The 6,000-nt window shown below is 45.1% G+C and overlaps 1 protein-coding gene across 4 annotated transcripts in view; it reads right to left on the reverse strand.

Moving 5' to 3' along the window:
• The window catches only part of GLCE (glucuronic acid epimerase), a 109,644-nt gene extending 105,213 nt beyond the window's left edge, over positions 1 to 4,431 (reverse strand). For all 4 annotated transcript variants that reach the window (XM_086322795.1, XM_086322792.1, XM_086322793.1 and 1 more), the window contains exon 1: positions 4,271 to 4,431. The gene's annotated coding sequence lies outside the window, so the exon portion shown is untranslated. The remainder of the gene's footprint in view (positions 1 to 4,270) is intronic.
• Positions 4,432 to 6,000: the final 1,569 nt, after the last annotated feature.

A 6,000-nucleotide genomic window follows, 5' to 3' on the forward strand; every position in this document is an offset into this window, starting at 1 on the left:
GAAAGAAAAATAATAGATAAAATTTAGCTTTAACAGATAAAGCTAAATTATCAAAAGAAAGTCATTTACCTTCATGAATGTATATTCTTGAATTAAATAGTTCCTATATATCTTAAAAAAGAAGAGGTCTAAAATTAGGTATGATAAATAAAAATTACATGGAACTAGTTGTACCCTGGGAACTAGCTACTCTTATAGCATCTATCGGTTTTTGTACATGTAATACTGTAGATCTGCAATATAAAAACCATGGAATATAAACCCTGGCATTAGAGTTTATATTGATTACTGACAGGGACTGCTCTTTCTTTCATTTTATATGTATGGAAACTGAGGCCCTGAAAGACTAAGGAATTATCCAAGATCATATGGTTAGTAGCACAGTTTGAGACCAGAATTTCATGTCTTATGATTTCCTTTCTAGAAACTGGCTTGCTGCTGCTGCTAAGTCGCTTCAGTCGTGTCCGACTCTGTGCGACCCCAGAGACGGCAGCCCATCAGGCTCCCCCGTCCCTGGGATTCTCCAGGCAAGAATACTTGAGTGGGTTGCCATTTCCTTCTCCAATGCATAAAAGTGAAAAGTGGAAGTGAAGTCGCCCAGTCATGTCCGACTCTTAGTGACCCCACGGACTGCAGCCTACCAGGCTCCTCCGTCCATGGGATTTGCCAGGCAAGAGTACTGGAGTGGGGTGCCATTGCCTTCTCCGAGAAACTGGTTTAGTATGTCTCATTTATGACTTAAGAATTTTGAATGATAATCCAAAAGACATTCTGGTATTATCATTTTTTAGCAGTGTAATAATGAATTACAAAACTATTTTTATGCTTCATATCCCTCACAAGAAAACATATCTATTGGATGTTCGTATGTCTGACCAAAAAAAAAAAATCCCATCCTGAAACCTGTGCCAAAATAAAAGACCTGCTGCCCCACCACAGCAGGAGGGGGCACCACAAAAATACAACTTTTTCTTCTCGAGAGTCTAAAAAAAGACTTTTAAGAAGTTTTTTTAGAAAGAAAAGAAATTTAAAATAAAGGCCAAAGATTAATTTATCTTCATACAATTAAAGATCCAACATCTTTAACATGTTTTAACATTTTATTTGGGCTTTAGTCTTTTTTCTTATTCTGTTGTGTTCCCCTCCCCATCCCATTTCTATAATTTTAGATAACTGAAATACATTTTTCCTTCACTAGTACACACAGAAGTGGCAACACTGACAAAAAGCCTGTGCGACATTTCACAAATCTGCACAGTGACCAAAATGTTTTAATTTCCAGACTTCTCTAATTAACACCTAAGTAATGTCTGCTCATTGAAATAAATTCAAATAGTATAAAAGCACATAATTCCAGTAAAGAATCCGCCTGCAATTTAGGAGACCTGGGTTTGATCTCTGGGTTGGGAAGATTCCCTGGAGGAGGGCATGGCAACCCACCCACTCCAGTATTCTTGCCTGGAGAATCCCATGGATGGAGGAGCCTGGTGGACTATGGTCCATGGTGTCCCAAAGAGTCGGACAAGACTGAGTGACTAAGTACAGCACAGCACAGCACATATAATTAATAACTCCTTTCCATGTCTTTGCAACTCTCTCCTAAAGAATTCCCCAAACACTTTTAAGTTTGATGTTTATCCTTACAGATTGTATGCTTATATAACAGAGGATGCTAATAGCAGTTATATTATCGGGGGTTAATGTTTTTTAAGTGAGCTGAACCCCAAAACTATCCTATTTCTCTCTTATCAGCATCTCAATTATTTTATGTATTTGTTGTCTCTTTCTCTTGATACAGGTTTATGAGAGCTGTAAATCACTGTACATGGAGGTACACACCACGCTGTGACACCTAGCAGATAATCAAATACTTGTTGATCAGTATGTTTACTTAGAAATTATGAAAGCAGCCTTTTTAAAAAGTTACTGAAATCCACTTAATTTATCATTGGCTTTCAAAAATAATGGGGAAACAAAGGTCTGCTTAGGGTTTTTTTGGTTGTGATTCCTATCAAGCATCTGCTCAACTGATCAGTTTTGATAGTTACAAAAGTCAAACAGGCATTTTGATTTAATTTACAACCAAAACAAAAACTAAACTAAAACAAAACCCCAAAACACTTAAACTTTTCAGAGTTATATATTGCTATATAGAATTCCCTGTTTTTTTTCCTTTAATTTTTAAATTTATCTATTTATGGCTGCACTGGGTCTTCACTGCTGTACATGTGCTTTCTCTAGTCACGGTGAGCAGGGGCTAGTCTTCACTGTGGTGCGAGGGCTTCCCATCGCATTGGCTTCTCTTGTTGCACAGCACAGGCTCTAGGAGAGTGGTCTCAGCAGTTGTGGCGCATGGGCTTGGTTGCAGGTCTTCCGGGATGGAACCTATGTCCCTTGCATTGGCAGGTGGCTTCTTAACCACAGGACCACCAGGGAAGCTGCCTTGTTTTTTAAAATGATTATAAAAGTCAAGAATTAAATATATTATCACTAATGTTTCTGGTTCTAAGATCAAAAGAAATATCATTAAAAGAAAACTGCCACTCAAAAAAAAAAAAAAAGATTAAAGCAGGCAAAATTTTCTGCCTTGCCATACTCAAATTTGTCTGTTTATCCCAAATTACAGAATTACTATAAGTACAGGTTCCATCAAATCAAGCCACATCAGACTTGATTTACAGGCCTCTGTGATAAAGGAGCTATCTAACCAGGGGAACTGTCAAGCTAAAGCAGACTTTCTGACTTAAACATTTAAAGAAAAAAAAAGAACATATGCATGTATACAGGTCATTTTATCTGAATTCCATCTAAGTTTGGGCTAGTTACCAAGGACTCTGCATATGAGTCAAGACTAACTGTATACAATAAAACTGTTAAGCAGGATTCTTTAAAAAGTGTTCTGTTAGCCATCCTTACAGGTCTCAAACCACGGTTTTGCAAAGCTCTAGCTTTGGAACTTCGAATTTCAATGCGTTACTTGGAGGCTGAACTTGAACCGATTCCTCTACACAAATGCTTTTCAAACGACAGAGAGAAGCCAGAACACACTTTCCAGCATACCTGACTGCCTAACACTCGGGCAGGACTTCAGGACAGACCTAATAATGCAGGATCAGCAAAGTGGACCCTAACCTAGGAAAGGAAGCCAAAACCGCACAGCCTTCTCTATCCTCAGTGGCTTCCACGCTCACCCGGAGGACATTCGCCGCCTTAAGAACCTACAAGTCTACATGCCCACTTAAGGTGTTGTCTGCCACTCTGGTTCCCAGAGGAGAGAAATCAGCACGCCCCCACAGGGATCCCGGGGCAGAGAGAAGAAAACTGCAGAACAATCCCACTATTTCTCCAACTAGGCAACAACACGAATCAATCCTTCAACTAAGCATTGAGTAAATCTCATCTAGAAAGAGATCTGTTCCAGGATGCTGACCAGCCACAGACTGTGAACTCGAGATGTCACCAGAGTTCCCTTCCCGCCACGAGCCGATCCAGCGCCTGCAGAGCCGCGCCCTCCCTTCGAGATCTCCCGGGGACCCGCTAACTCGCCCTGTCGCCCCCGAAAAAACTGGGGACCATGCCAAGTTACCGCCCCCCTCTGGGCAAACTAGAAACCCCAATAAAGACGCTGGTCTCCGCCGTAAACCCTTCCGCCCCCAGCAGCCCACCAAGGCGGTCCCGGCCCCTGCAGGACGCAGATACACCGCCCTCCCGCCCGAAGACCCCGATAAACAGACAGAACCCCAATACACTGCTTCTTTATCCCAGGAATGTGAGAAAAGAAGCCCACTCCTGCTCAAAGTACCCCCAAGACCCCGTACATCTGCCCCTTCAGAGACCTAGGACCTTGCTAAAACTGAATCCTCTGTCCCTAAAAGAGCCTGAGACCGCGATAAAAGGACCCCTTGTCCCGGAACCCCGCTATACCACCTCAAGGATCCTGGTAAATCTCCTTCGACCCCAAAGACCCGGGACCCAAACCGCTGCCACCCAGCCGAACCCCAAGCCGGAAGAGAGCCCAGACCCCCAATAAACCGCCTCCTAACACGGAGAAGCCCTGGCACCCGCTTCACCGTCCTTGGGCGTCCGCACCCGGATCCCACCCCACCGCGTCCTCGCCCTCCTCACTCCGAACCCCGCCAAGCCTCGCGCACACCAGGCAGCGCCGCGCTGCCCGCGGAGCCGCCCCCGTCAGGAGCCCGCCTGCCCCGGTTGCTCCGTGTCCCCGCTCCCCGACCGCTCCTCAGCGGAGACGCGCTCCGGGCTTCCTCACCTGGGCAGCGTCGTAGGGCAAGCGGACCGGGGAACCCTGAGGAAGAGAAGGAGGCAGCAGAGAAGGGGCGGCCCAGGCCTGCGTCTGCCGCAGCTCCAACCCCTCCGCGAGGAAGCGCTTGTGTGAGGAGATCCCTCCCGCTCCGCGCGCAGCTTAGAGACAGAGACACAGCCGTACCCGCCGCTCTTCCCGCGAGATCCCAGCCACAGAGTGGGGCGGGGCCCCGGCGAGGGGCGGATGCAGTGAATCGAGTGACAACTCTGAGAGCCTGTTGGCGGCAGCGTGGGAGGCGGGACTTAGAGCCTAATACTACCAATCGCAAAATAGGAAAGGTGATTCTCTCACCGCTTCTTCTCTCCCCCGCCCCGCATCAATAAACTAGGGGCAAGATCAGTGACATTTAAGTAGTCAGGGGCAGAGCTTGGGAAGGAATCTTGGATGGAGAATCTTGGCTTCTGTCTAGTCCTAGTCAGGCTCCGTAGATCTATCTGGTTAGGGAAGAAGGTGGTTTTCACACTGCCGTGAGCTGAAGCGCTATTACCCTTGGTTACAGCGCGGCCTGAAGTGCTTAAGAGGCACACTTCTTCCTGGTTGAAGGCGCACCCTCCTCGGGTTACCCAGGTCTAAACCTGTTTTTCCCCTTCTCTGGGCCTCTCCTCCCTTTCCACCTCTAACAGGGCGCCATTGTTGAGATGCCCGTGTTTTCTCAACCCCTGCTCGGGTCGTCTGGTCTGACAAAAGACTCCCTTCCGACTGGTGTTTATTTATACTGAAAGCCTTCTAGAAGAGTAAAAAGTAAATCTCACTGAGTCATCGTTATAACAAATTCCAAAATTACATGAAAAGTTGTATCTCTGTGAACACCAGTGTCTGGCACACTCAGGGCACTGAATAAATGTAGAAAGAAAGACTGAAGAATATGATATTTAAATACAGTCTTCTCTCAATATCCTGAGGTGTTTGTTCCAGGATATTTGCAGCTACTAAAATAGTGGACGCTCAAGTCCTTTGTGTAAAAATGACTGTAGTATTTGCATATAACCTATCACCTATATACTTTAAATTGTCTCTAGATTACTTATAATACCTGCTGCTGCTGCTAAGTCGCTTCAGTCATGTCCGACTCTGTGCGACCCTATAGACGGCAGCCCACCAGGCTCCCCTGTCCCTGGGATTCTCCAGGCAAGAACACTGGAGTGGGTTGCCATTTCCTTCTCCAATGCATGAAAATGAAAAGTGAAAGTGAAGTTGCTCAGTGGTGTCCGAATGTAAATACTATGTAAATAGTTGCTGCTGCAACTTTTTAGAACTTTTCTGGAATTTTTTCCCTGAATATCATGATTGATTGAATCCACACATACGGTGACCAACTATGTAAGAAATCTTAGACCTGCTCCAGAAAATTCAGGCTTTCCTAGCCTTTCCTCCATAGTGACAGCCAATTTCTTCACCCTTAAGTCCAGTCTCTTGATTAGGACGTCTGTCCTATAGTCTGCATTCATTCCCTTTACCACAAGTCCTTTCACTTGATCAAGGTTAATCCCTGCACCTGTGCCCCGGATGGCCGCCATTCCCAGATTTTAATTAATCAAACTATCCTTTCCCTGATATCACTGTTCCCCTCTAATCTAGCTCTTTTTTCCCACAGACACATTTGTTCCATCCTTTGCACAGAACAAAACAACCCAACATCCTCTGCCTTTTCAGATAACTCTTTAAATTGACTTTGT

The sequence above is a fragment of the Bos grunniens genome, chromosome 10 (genome assembly GCF_055505025.1).
Source record: "Bos grunniens cultivar Pamir isolate PY7600 chromosome 10, Bosgru_T2T1.0, whole genome shotgun sequence".
Taxonomy (NCBI): Eukaryota; Metazoa; Chordata; class Mammalia; order Artiodactyla; family Bovidae; genus Bos; species Bos grunniens.